Genomic DNA, 13614 nt, shown 5'->3' on the forward strand with positions numbered 1-13614 from the left:
ACGTGCACTAGCCAGACAGGGAGAGACAGAGAGACAGAAAGCGAGAAATCATCCCCCAGGGGGGATGGCCACGCCACAATCCTTTCTCCTCCATTCTCCTCTCAGGATCTTGGGCACACATGCACATGCACCTGGTGTGAGTTTAAGCCACTGGGTCTGGGACTTGAACCGTGGTCGACTACGTGGGAGTCCAGCGACATAGCCATTATGCTAACTGCTGGTCCCGTATGTTCTTTCTTTTGATAATCACCATTAATATAAAACTAGCTTCCTCTAAAATTTTTTTCTTCTTCATCTGTATGCAATTTAGAGTGTGAAAGAAGGAAGGAACTAAATATTTATCAAAGTCTCAGATATACCTCGGTATAGCACTGGATTGTAATATTAAATTTTCTTTTTTTTTTTTTTTTTAAATGAAGATACTAACTTTTAGTTTAACTGAAGCTCTGATGGACCCACAATGGGGGAGAGGAAAAGCTGGAAGCAAACTCAAGGCCATCTAATCGACCAAGGTTGGGCTTATTCCACTGCCACAAAAGAGGGCTTAACTGTGTTTTGACCTGAAATTGAAGGTGGACAGTTGCAAAGCTCCTATGAACATCCGGCCCTGCCAGGGGAGAGGAGATTCAGGCTTTGGGCCTGTCAAGCAGATACCTTTTCACCAGCTGTGACTCTGCTTGCCTTTACGCAACATTAATGAAAAGGCTAGCGCAGTAACAGATGGAACACACTTGAACCTTCCAATCAGGGTTCTTCGATCCCCTTTGGCTCCTCTCTGCACTGTGCATCATCTGCATTAAAAAGCCCAGTGGATCTTTTCAGCTGCTTCCCGTCAGCCCACATAACGTCCTTTCTGACACTCCTCTGGGAGAGTCCCATGTCATGCAATAACAGACTGAGGAGGGTGCAAATAATTAGAACTTACATTGTCAACTCACAGTTTCCAAAGTCAGTCACACACACAAAAAAATGCCTCAGCCTGACATATGATGCACAGTGCCAGTTTATGGAAATAAATGCCCTAAACTGCTTATTTTTTGGTAAAAGTTGATAGCATGTTTTATGTGTTCCAATCACTCATTTTTACAGAAGCAGAGGCATTAACATTGATTAAAATTAATTCTTCAGAGCCAGTGTCAGTTAACTTTGGTTCTTCATAGAGTATCATTCATTCAGTTCTTTTTCCTTTCTTTCTACTCCCTGCTCTATTAAAGATAGATTTAATTTAAGAACTAATTTGCAGCCATTTTAAAATAAAACACTCAGCTATATAAGCTCTCTGTGAGTAAGAAATTATTTAGAAACGACTGTACATTGCAAACTTGCTATAGGAATCCTAAATTAATGCATAGCAAACACACACACCAGACACATACACCTTGACTGAGGTTAAACTACTCTCCTCCCTTTCCTGTCATAATAGCTTAACATAATGATAGTGCTGTCATTATAAATATTTGGAAGCCTCTGCATCTTGATAATTGATGGATTCTGAATGTTGGAGAACGCAGAGAAAAAAAATTTAAATCAGCACTAGCATCATGTTCAAAGCGTCTCCTTGGATTTTCAGAATGAAAACCAGAACCAACCACTATTTCTTAAGAAATTATTGGGGAGAGAGAGAGAGAGGCAAATACACCTAGTCCTCTGTTATTTGCTAGGTCTTCTTCTGGCAAATTGAAAATGGTACCTCCCCTTTGTGAATCTGCCGCCCTCCAGATGCTTGGCCCGGATGCCATACACCTGCTCAGCGTCAGCCGGAACCCACCGGAGCATATGGCAGCTCACATATTGCCTCATCCAGGGATGGATGGGGAATGCTGGTCACCTGGGCGCTGTTTTCAAGTGGTGTGACAGCAGCTGTGGGAAGCCCAGAGAATGACAGGCTCTCATTGCTCTTCTTACTAGTGGGAAAGAAGAGTGAGCAGAACAGAAGGGAGATGTTTTCATATACCCAGCAGCTACGACTTGACTCTCCTGTAAAAGAACACACCACTTGCTGGCTTCACCACAGTGAGCAAGTGCAATGGAAGGGAAATCCTGACTTTTCTTTTTTAAATTTAAAATTGCAATTATCTTAGGAAAGATTATGGCACCTAATGATGTCCATGTCCTAATCCCTGGAACCTGCAGACATATTACCTTATATGGCAAGGGAGATTTAGGGAGCAGATGGAATAAAAGTTGCTAGTCATCTGACCTCAAAACAGGGAGAGTATCCTGGATCAACTGGGTGGTCTTTTATGATCACCAGGGTCCTTATGTCTGGAATGGGAAGCAGGAAAAGAGGTCAGTGATGCTATGGGAGAAAAATTTAACTTTGAAGGTAGAGGAAGGAGGCCACAAACCATGCAACGCAGACAGTCTCCAGACGCTGCAAAGGGAAAGAAAAGGATCCTCCCTGAGAAGCTCCAGACAAGAACACAACCTACTTTTAGCCCTATGAAACCCATTTAGGACTTTTAAACTACAGAAACTATGATCATGTGTGTTGCTTTGAACCACTAGGTCTGTTAACTTTTTACAGCAGTAATAAGAAACTAGTTAGTACTAGTTATTAAGTGTTGACTTGTTAAGTGATGGCTTAAATCTGTGGTTGTCATCCTTAGAGTACATTAGAATCATCTAAGAGGACTTAAAAGTCCTCATGCTGGAACATATCCCATACCAATCATATCAGAATCTCTGGGCATGGGACCCAAGAAAATTTATAAATTATCAGGTGATCCCAATATATAGCCAACATTGGGAAGCAATGATTTAGTGGGTGGAATGACCAGTGTTTGGGTTCAAAGCCCATTTCTAGCACTTCAGGATTGAGCTAGACTAAGGTCACCTACACATTAGACATGCACATACACATTTTTTAAAATTTTTAATTCTTTTTAGGTTTTTTTAATAAGGCATATGCACTCACCAAAGAGAGGCAGAAGCAGTGAGAGGAAAAGTAAGAAATCACTCTCTGTGGAGATAGCCATACCACAATGCCTTCTCCTTTATTTTCCTCCTGGGATTTTGGGCACATATGCACACATGCCCGGCATAATTTTCAAGCTGCCGGGTCCAGGACTAGAATTGTGGTTGGCCATGTGGGAGCCCAGTGCCTTAACTGCCATGCCACCTGCTGGCCCCCACATAGGTGTTTATTACATGTATATATTTATATCTCTCTATTCAATATAAATTCATGTATGTACATAAAACAACTCCTGTGTAATATGAGCAGTTATATTGTATTGTCAGAAAAATAACTTTTTTTTCTGTTTTTCTATGTAAAAATGCATCATGACTTTTCCAACAACCCCATATATAAAGAATCTTACACATAGTGAATACATATAATAGAAGTTATTTTGACATAAACGAGTATTTGAAAGCTACTGAAGACACTGAAAAATTCTATGGTAACATGAAAAACAAATTTTTTTGGCTTCCTATTTTTTGAGGAGTGGGGTCCAGGAATTCCAAAGTTTGCTCTATTATAGAAGCCATCCTTGAACTTATGTCAGATCACTGGTATCTTGAGAAAAGCAAGATTACTTTATGAAGGTTTTTTGTTTGTTTGTTTGAAATATTAGCTCTCTAGTAGCCAGTCCTCCCCCTTACTTGTTTTCTGCACTTTCTTGTTAATTTGCAAGCTCAGAGTGTAGGCCATGACTTCAGGCAATTTCTTTAACCTTGTCTTGAGCTTCATTTCCGCGGTTGTAGAACAGGGACCGTGAGTCTCCTTTTTCCGCATCCATAGCTGTTAAAAAGATTAACAAGAGTGAGTGTATTTAATACAATCTTGCCTATAATCATTACTTGGTAAATGGTATTTTTATAGTGATAAGTGTTGAGTCCAAATCTAGCAAATGGAGTAAAAGAGTAAAGTCAAAAGTCAGGTTGTGAGAATAGAAGAGAATGAATTACTCTTGGCTTTGGTTCAGAAAGATGTCCATCATTTTACAGGTGCCCAGCTGGTGTGGCCGCCATGGGCACAGCTGTGTGGGAACTCTTTCTGCTGAACACCAATCACTGGGAAAAGCCTGGTCAGCTTTACTGACATTTACAAGTGCAACAAGCTACTCTATGACCAAATAATACAAGTGTTTGTGGTTATGCCTCCCAGCTCAATAGTTAATCCTTATAGGCAGGGGTATGGCTCTCCATTGTTTATCTTCTCTTTTTTTTTTGAGAGGTTTTTGCTATAGGGCACATACCCTCACCAGAAAGACAGAGAGAGAGAGAGACAGAAAGCGAGAAGTCACCCACTGGAGGGATGGCCACACCGCAATCCCTTCTGCTCCATTCTCCTTTCAGGAAATTGGGCATGCACACACATGCACCTGGCATGAGTTTCAGCCACTGGGTCCAGGATTCAAACCTCAGTCTACTACATGGGAGTCCAGGGACATAGCCATTACGCTAACTGCTGGTCCGTCTCCATTGTTTATTTTCTAATTTCCTAACTCAGTATGAGTACAAGGTAAGCCTTTCAATTACTGTAGGGGCCATGGTTCTCAAAAACAGGGGAACTGGGCTGAAGTTCCAGCCACAGGACTAGTACATGGGGGAACCCAGGCTCACTGTTTGATCTTGGCTAAGTCATTGGTCTTTCTTCAGTAGACCTGTTTAACGGTAAGGGAGTGGCTGAGCAGTATCCTGTTCATAGTGCCTCTCTCACGGGGGTTGTGTCTGAAATATGTGAGACCAAGGGTGAATATTTTTCTGTAAACTTGAAAAAAAGTACCATAACTGCTTGGGGTTCAAAGAAGAAAAAGCTTACAGCTGGTCAAGGAAATGGAAAAGTTCTTGTTGAAACCGTCCAATGAAAAATGGTAAAAAAAAAAAAAAAAAAAAAAAAAAAAAAATTTATTCAAGAACACAGCAAAAAAAAAACAGAAAATTTATTCAAGAGACCAGCAGGTGGCATGGTGGTTAAGGCGCTAGACTTCCACATGACCAACTGCAGTTCTAGTCCTGGACCTAGCGGCTTGAAAATCAAGCTGGACCCAAAATCCCAGGAGGAGAATGGAGGAGAAAGGATTGTGGTGTGACCATCCTTGTTGTGATTTCTCACTTTCCCTCTCACTGTCTCTCTCTGATAAGTGCAAATGCCTTATGGCAAAAACCTAAATAAATAAAGTTCAGGATTCAGACTCCTATTTTTCTGGTGGAATTGGTAGAATTATGTTAATGATGCAGATGAGTCAAAGGTCATAGGCTGTGAAACTACTCAGGCCTGGCTCAAATCCTAACATATCTAACTTACTATAGGTGAAACCTTAGCCATGACACTAACCCTCAGTGTCCTTTTCTACAAATGAAAGTGGTCCTCTTGATACGGCAGGACTGACTATTTTGAAATTTCACTGCATGCCTCTGACAAGGCCTGCAGTGTGTTATATGAAAAGCCTGTTTCCTCAGACCCTTTTCTGGATGTCTCTCAAGAAACCACTTGTTTATAGAACAGACTAGAATTGAAGCCTTTTCTTGGCTAAAAGACAATAATCATTTATTGATGTTATAATGTTTAAATACTTATTTATAATGATATGTTTTTACATAGAATGCAGTTAACTGTATTTATTATATGTTATACATGTATAGTATGGTCATGCATCACCTATTACATTTCAGCCAGCTCTGGATACATATGTGATGATGATCCCATGAGATTATAAGTGATACTATAGAGTCTGAGTGAGTAGTCTCCCTATACCATCTAGATTTGTGTACATATACTCTATGATTCCACAATACAGAATCACAGTAATGATGCATTTCTCAGAACATATTCCTGTTAAGCAACATGAGTGCATTATATACATATATGTTACATATCCTATATATATAACATATACATATAAACACTGATACATATATACACACATTCCTGTAGTGAAAAATTAAACAGTACCAAAAAATTGAAAGTTTTATCAATTATCAATCTTCTTTTTAGAGGTAGTATTTTTTTTTTAAAAAAGAAGCATTCATCAGACAAATATGAGCCAAACTTTTGTCCTATCTGATTTCAAGAATCAGACAGTTGGAATTTGTTCCCTAGAGACAGTCAAATGTAAAACTATCCTCATGGGCTTGGGACCAGCAGTTAGCGTAATGGCTATGTCGCTGGACTCCCACGTAGTCAACCGTGGTTCGAGTCCTGGACCTGGTGGCTTAAACTCACACCGGGCGCGTGTGTGTGCGTGCCCAAGATCCCGAGAGGAGAATGGAGGAGAAGGGATTGTGGCGTGGCCATCCCCCCGGGGGCTGATTTCTCGCTTTCTGTCTCTCTGTCTCTCTCTGTCTGTCTGGTGAGCGCAAGTGCCCTATAGCAAAAACCTCTCAAAAAACCCCCGTCCCCCCAAAAAACAAAAAAACTATCCTCATGGGCTCTAGCAAAAACTACTTAGCAACCCTAGTGATTTGTGGATTAGTAATCTCTTCCTCGATTCTGATTGTGTGTCTCCAGACACTCCTAACGTTTCCTCCTTACTCTGCCCTTTACTCTTGCCAGAAGCATAGCAGCGTGGCCTAGTGTAAGGGAGGGAAGTGGGAGAGAGCAATGTGCAAAGCCTGGTGGTTAGCGTGAGACAGGCTGTGGAAAGTCTGCTTCTCACCTTCCACGTCTGGGAAATGGGAGTGGTGCTAGTTCCATGTTACAGGATCACTTTGCAGTTGAACGACATCATGCTATAAAATCTTAAAGTATTTCTAAATATGAAGCCTTATAAGGACACACAAATGATAAAGAGAGGATAAAAGTTTGAAAGATACAAGAATGGAAAGTCTTTAATTGACTTAATTGCATATTATTGCCTTCTAACAATACTCCTAATTTCACAAAGCCCCCTTGATTGTATCCTTTACTATTGTACAATAATATCTGTTCATACTTCAGTTTATACCTCTGACATAGTGTGTTATAAAGACTTTTCATTCAAAAAGGTTTACCAAGCACCTACTAAGTGCCAGTCCTAACCATACCAGTGAACGAAACAGATAAGATCTCCCGGCACGGTGATTGTGCTTATGTGACTTTAGGGAATCCCAGGGATGGTGTACTGTAAGAGTCCCCAACACATAATTACTATAGGGAGGTCCCAGGTCTTGTTTTCCTCATCTTCCACCTCACATAATCCTGGGGCCCAGATCTCTAAAAGACCCACTGCTTGGCTCTAGTCCAGGACAGGCATTTGGAATTTTGAGCTAGGCCAATGTTTGGTACTCAGAAGTTGGACAGGAACCATGTGCTGAGTGCCAGCAATGATGCTTGAGAACTAGTATCTGGGTTTAATTTCCACTGTCTGTCAGACGGACGCTTTGATCAGCCTCTGCACTTTTTTCACTTCTACTAAGTGACTAGAGGCTACTACTGGCCCATTACCACGGCCTCCGTGTGAGCTTGGGCTACGGCGGGGGATAGCGGAGATTTATTTACATGGATTCCCTGGAAATGCCCTGCCCGTCATTTCTCTCTTCGCCAGTCTTAGCACAGCCAGTGTTAGTGGCTGACCAGGAGAGTGGATGTGTGTCCAGGAAGATATGGGGTGGGAAGTGGGGTGGGGGACCCCCACATGTAGCAGGAGGAAGTACAGCAGCAATAAGTGACTGCAGCTGGATCTTAATGGCTTTTCTTCTCTGCCGTCAGCTTCCTTTAAGTCCAAAAGAAACTCTTTGTAATATGTGTTAAAATTATGGTTCAGATTTCTGATGATCAAGTTACATAGATTAAAGTAATGGATACCAGACTCCGCATCAATTCAGGTATAAATATGGATGAAATGAATGTACATTATCCACTGTTATAAATCTGTGTGTTCAAGGAAAGACATAAATCTCCTGAACCTTTCCTACCTCAGGGTATGAAGGTGTTGTGTGTGTGTTGTTTTTCTTTCTTTCTTTTTTTTCCCAGTGTTTTCGATGAAATTATGATTTGGAGTACTTTGCTGGTTTTGCAGAAACCTCTGGCTTTTTTTTTTTTTTAACAAGAAAGGGTAGAGTATATTATTTATAATGGTGAGTCATTAAAATGCTCCAGGAAGTCATCGTTGCAGAGGGGGTTGGAGAAGGAAGGGGTTATGCAGCATTCCAGATGTGGATGTGTGGAGAGGGGCCATACATTTAGAGAAATTTATAGCACCTGGCTTCATTGTAAAGAGTTCCTGGCCAGAGGGCATTTCTGTTCTCCTCCCCTCCCCTCAGCCCTATCACCACTATATATTCCAGGTTCAAAGGGCAAGTCGCATGATGGACACATGACCACAGGACTTTGTGGTCTGCGAGGGAAAAGTGAGTTCTCATCCCTGCTAAGCCACAGGGCTGATGAAAGTGTCTGAGCTCCTTGCAACATGGGGCATTCATATGAGCAAGAAGTATCTAGAGAAGGGGAACAAATGGAACTGAGCTCTCTGCAGAAATACTATCCCAGCTCTGTCATGCCACAGACACATGCTCGGTACTTTCTCTTTGTAGAGCTTTATAATCTGTAGAATGGAGAGAATAATACTCAATCCATTAGGTTGTTTTGAGGACGAAATGTGATTATAGGGGTGAAGGCACCTAGCACAATTCTTTATCTTACCATTGAAACTCCCAACTCATGGGGCTAGGAGAGTCATGACTCCAGTTGCATCATGGACTCTTAGCAATTTTATCAGCTTCTGCTGCTCCCTCAAGAAAGCCCACTGCCGAAGTTGTAGAGAGGTTCAGCTGTTTATAAAGTCCTTAATAAGGAGACTCAGGATCTTTCTATGGAATTGCTCCACTCTGCCTTTTCTGGGGCATCCAGATAAGTTCACAACCACTTCACCTTCTTTCTAACCAAAACAAATGAAAATAGGAAAAACAAGGAATGCCCCTTTCTCTTTAACAAAAACATGAAAATTTTCTACATCATGTTCCTTTATATTCCAATGGCCAGAATTCAGCATTATGCCTGTACCTAATTGTAAAGAAGATTGGGAAAAGCATTCTTTACCTGAGGTAGTCCTGTACCTAGCTAAAATCATACAACAGAAGGAGAAGCAATAGCTATTAGGGGACAATTGGCTCCATTCCAAAGGGGACACCAGAGTAGTGCCAGTAATTCAGGTAGAGCCATGAAAGAGAGATTTGGGCTCTGCAGGGTGGAGGAAGGAGAAAGATGGTAGGTAATCCCATGGATCATGAAATGTGTCTATGTCTGATAATTAAATTAATCAAGACATAGTGATAGGGTGCACTTTGTTAACATGCTAATTCAGATGCCAAGGTAACTGGACCTGTGTTATTATGGGTCAAATTAAATTTGCTTTCCTCTACAGTCATTCTATGCCTACCAAATGTGCTTTTTACCTCTGTTACTTTAGTGCATCTTCCACAGAGTGCTACACAGAGATCCATTAACAGTTGTTGAATGAATGGATGAGTTCGTGTGAGAATGAATTAAAGGACAGGGAGCAACTGGGCAACAAGACACAGTGGTGTCAGAGAGTGTTAACAAAACCAAATCATATCCACTCTCTTGAGCCACCACCTGCCTTACTCTTAAGAAATGTTTTTGCATTTATATAAAGAAAAGAAGAAAACAAAAAATTCTCCAGTGCCTATACTGGCCCAGCAAACTTAGGAGTGTTCACATCCATCCTTTCTCCTTTCCCTCTGTTAAATGGGGTGAGATCTTCTCATGGGACCTAAAACCCTCTGCTCCTCAGGGTCTTATGCCACCATGATGTTCTCTCTCATGCATCTGCCTATTCTTCCTCTCTTCTATCCTTTTAAGGATTTAAATAGGTTCCAATTTCTCCCATCTTTAAAAAAATCAATATTCATTTGATTCCTACCTACAGTTGTACATCCTCCACACCTCCTTTTTAGCCAAACTTCTCATAAGAGTTGGCTGGAGTTGCTACTTGCTGTTTCTAATTCTTTATCTCCCATTCCCTCTCTATCCCATTCACGTGTGGTTTACACACATGACACAGTGCTGCTCAAAGTCACCGATGATTTCTTCACTGTAGTTGTCCAGGTCATGTTCCAGTTCTCTTACTTCACCTCTCAAAACTATTTGACCCTATTGATCACTACCTTTTTTTGAGATGCTCTCATTCCAAGGTTTATGCAAAATATCACTTAGAACTGGATTTCCTCCTACTTATTGGGATGCTTCTCTTATGTTTCTTTATGAACTCTCTTACTCTGCTGCTTGCTAAATATTAATTTCTCAGGCATCTGTTTTGAATCATCTTCTATTCTCACTCAACACACATGTCCCTGGACATCTCATTCATTGCCATTGCTTTTATGCATATGTAATCTTCATGCATATTATGTCTAAGTGTGGATTGCTAGCCTGTTTTTCTCACTAGAGTGCAAATCCAACTGCCTTCTTGAGATCTCCATTTAGATAGTCCAGAGGTCCCTAGAACACTCCATGTGTAAAGTTAGGTGCAAGTTCTGCCACTTACTATCCTTGTACCTTTTTTCTGCCCCAGTTGTAAGGTGAAGGTAATAATAATTCAGAATTTTAGTAAGGTCAAATGGATCGAAATATAGATATGTTCTCTGTCTACTGGGAAGTGCTATATGCATGTGAAGGATGACAATGACCTTATACCAACCTGTAGGCTTTATTGAGCACCTGCAGTAGATCTAGCACAGTTCTGAATGTTCTAGAGATTTCAGAATAGAACCAGCCATGTGTCCTAGCTTAGGGAACTTACAGATAGAAGGGGAAAGGGAAATTGAAATAAAGAAAGCTCTAAACTATGATGCAGGCAAGAGTGTTCCCACTGAAGGAACGGTCAGTGGTGTTACAAGAGGAATTTAAATGAGTCCTTTTTCCCATCCAGCCCCATTCACCCTCTTCTACCCCACCCAGAGCCTAGAACATGCAGCCTAGTGTAACTTTACTCCACGAGATCTCTCACCTGCAACCACAGCCATGTCGACTGATATTCACCTGACTTGCGCTGAGCTGATTATCATTTACACGGTGTTGAGAAATGGTGACTACAGATGACACCATATTTAATGCCACAGGAACATGTGTGTTATTTGGAGACTTTTTATTTGTTTTAAAACATAATCTTGAATTTGAGAACATTTATCAGCAGTTAAAAACAAGTTTTGAGCAAAAACTCGAAAGTGAAAAGTTCTGTACAATGAACAAAAACTGGGTAAGCTGTGGGTAGATCAGGTGTCAACCCCAAATCATTGGCCACTATGAAAACCTTGGCCTTGCCCCAAGATTCCTCACTATATATATCACAGGAGGAAAAATGGTAGGACTGAATAGCCACAAGTAGTGGACCAATAAGTCTATGTCAAAACTAGCTTTAAAAGACCATGTTTAAATGTTTCGTAAGATATAAACCTTATGGTTGTGGAATATTTTGCTTCCACAGAGCCTGAACTTTGATGTCTTTGTATAAGAAAACTTTGAACCATAAATGTATAAATACATAATTTGGGCATTGTTTACTTATTTATTTTTCTCTTACAAATTTTGTCAGAAAATTACTGAACTTTTTGAATCCTAAAATACAATTTGGATGGGACCAATATAATAATAATAGGAAAAAAAATTAGCAAACAAAATATGCTTAACACTTCATTTGAGTTCAATATCAAAATCATCTTGAAAAGCAGAAATGCAAGCAACAAGAAAAAAATAGATATGGCCAAATCTAGTAGAGGTAAAAAAGAGGCAACCATGCTGAAAAAGCATAAGCCCGCTGGAGAGAGACAGAGAGAAGGGGGAAGAGAAAGCACCCTATGAAGGGGAGAAATCACACTGCAATCTCTTCTCCTCCATTTTCTCTATATTTCCATGCTGCTGGGACTTTGGGCACACATGTATAGGTGCCCAGCATGATTTTCAAGCTACTAGAGCCAGGACTTAAGCCACGCAGTCATGTGGGATCTGGTTCCTTTGACGACAAGGCCATGAGGCTGGAGCTCACACACACACACATACACACACACACACACACACACAAACTACCTTTTAATGTAATCAAAATGTATCCTGTTAACAACTGACTGAAAAATCGAAGCTAATGATTTCTTATTATCTAATTATATATAGCACTGTTGCCAATTATGTGGTCATTTTTTTTTGTCTTTTCTATAGTATTTCTAAATTGAAAGTATTTGAGGGGGGAGGCCAGGTACAGTTAAAAAAAAAAAGTGCAGTGTTCTGTGGGGCTGACCCACATGGGAAGGTTTCAGGTTTGCATCCAGAGGCTTCCTGAATATGCACGTGTCCATGATCTGGGGCTGGGTAAGCTGAGGGTGAATCCTAATGACGATGCTATCTCCCTGTCTCTCCATTTCTCTTTCTCCCTCCCTATCTCTCTCACTCATTGAAGAAATAAGTAAATAAAATATTTGGGTTAAAATTTTCTTTGTGGGGCCAGCAGATGGCATGGAGGTTAAGGCGGCTGGATCCTGCAAGGGTTACCGAATGGTACCAGTCCCAGACTCAGTGGCTTGAAAAACACACCAGGCACATATGCATGTGTGTCCAATATCCCAAGAGGAGAATGGAGGAGAAGGGAATGCAGTGTGACTATTCCCCATGGATGGTGCTTTCTCACTCTTCCTCTCTCTGTCTCTGGTGAGCACACATGCCTTATAGCAAAATTTAAAATATATATATGAATATATACATATATGTATATATATATATGTATATATATATATGAATATATATATATATATGAATATATATATATATATATACATGAATATGTCATTCACTTTCTGCACAATTGTTTGAGATTGTATCACCTCCAGAAATACACTTCTTGAAGTTTTTGGTATGTTCAATGAGATAGAAAACTAATAAATCATATTTAATAGTGATATGAATATTCATCTTTAAAGGTAAAGATGTGACTTGAAATATTATTCTACTTTGCAAAATATATGTTGGTTTAACCATAGAAATGATCAAGTCCTGATTTTTTCCCCCCTTTTGGTGATAGAAGGAGAAAAAATTTAACAAAGAGTGGGAAGTTGAATAAAGTGAAGAATTTTATTGTTCTCCTTAGTGAGTAAAAAAAAATGTTCCACACAAGCTGAACCTGTGGCGTAGTGGTTAAGGAATTTGGCTCCCACATGGTAGGTCACAGTTCAAATATCAGCCCCAGGAGCTTGAAGAACATGCCTGACCCATGTGTGTGCCTTCCCCAAATACTAGCAGGAAATAGAGGAGGAGGGATTGTGATATGACTACACGCTTCTGAGAAGTTTTCTCTCTCTCTCTGTCTGTCTCTCTAATTCATGTGTCCTCTGGCAATTTGGGGGGTGGGGGGAAAGATGGTCTACAAATTCTGACTTGAAATAGAGATACTTCTAATAATTCTATGAACAAATGAAAGACAAAACTGAGGGTTTTTTCTTATAATGAAGAGATGTTTGAGAATTGAATGGTGAGGATTAAAGATTTTTCAGAATTCTGAGTTCTTAAAACCCTTTGTCCATTTATATGTCATCATAGGTGACCATATACTTTATCACCAAGTAAAAAAAGTGACTTCTAGTAATTGAGAATAAAAGTTGGCCCTCATCTTTATATACCAGGAAAATGTTATAAATCAGGACTCTCAATGAACTCCAATAAGTGTGTTCATCATAATTTTT

At 40.2% G+C, this 13614-nt stretch overlaps 1 long non-coding RNA gene across 1 annotated transcript in view; it reads right to left on the reverse strand.

Moving 5' to 3' along the window:
* LOC106735081 (uncharacterized) overlaps positions 1 to 3990 on the reverse strand; it is a 16683-nt gene extending 12693 nt beyond the window's left edge. Inside the window, exons 1-2 of the long non-coding RNA XR_001370504.1 lie at positions 3913 to 3990; positions 3607 to 3745 (exon numbers count right to left, since the gene is read on the reverse strand). This is a non-coding gene — a long non-coding RNA (uncharacterized LOC106735081). The remainder of the gene's footprint in view (positions 1 to 3606; positions 3746 to 3912) is intronic.
* Between the last annotated feature and the right edge of the window lie 9624 nt (positions 3991 to 13614).

This window comes from Tupaia chinensis, unplaced genomic scaffold, assembly GCF_000334495.1.
Source record: "Tupaia chinensis unplaced genomic scaffold, TupChi_1.0 Scaffold000291_1, whole genome shotgun sequence".
NCBI classification, from domain to species: domain Eukaryota; kingdom Metazoa; phylum Chordata; class Mammalia; order Scandentia; family Tupaiidae; genus Tupaia; species Tupaia belangeri.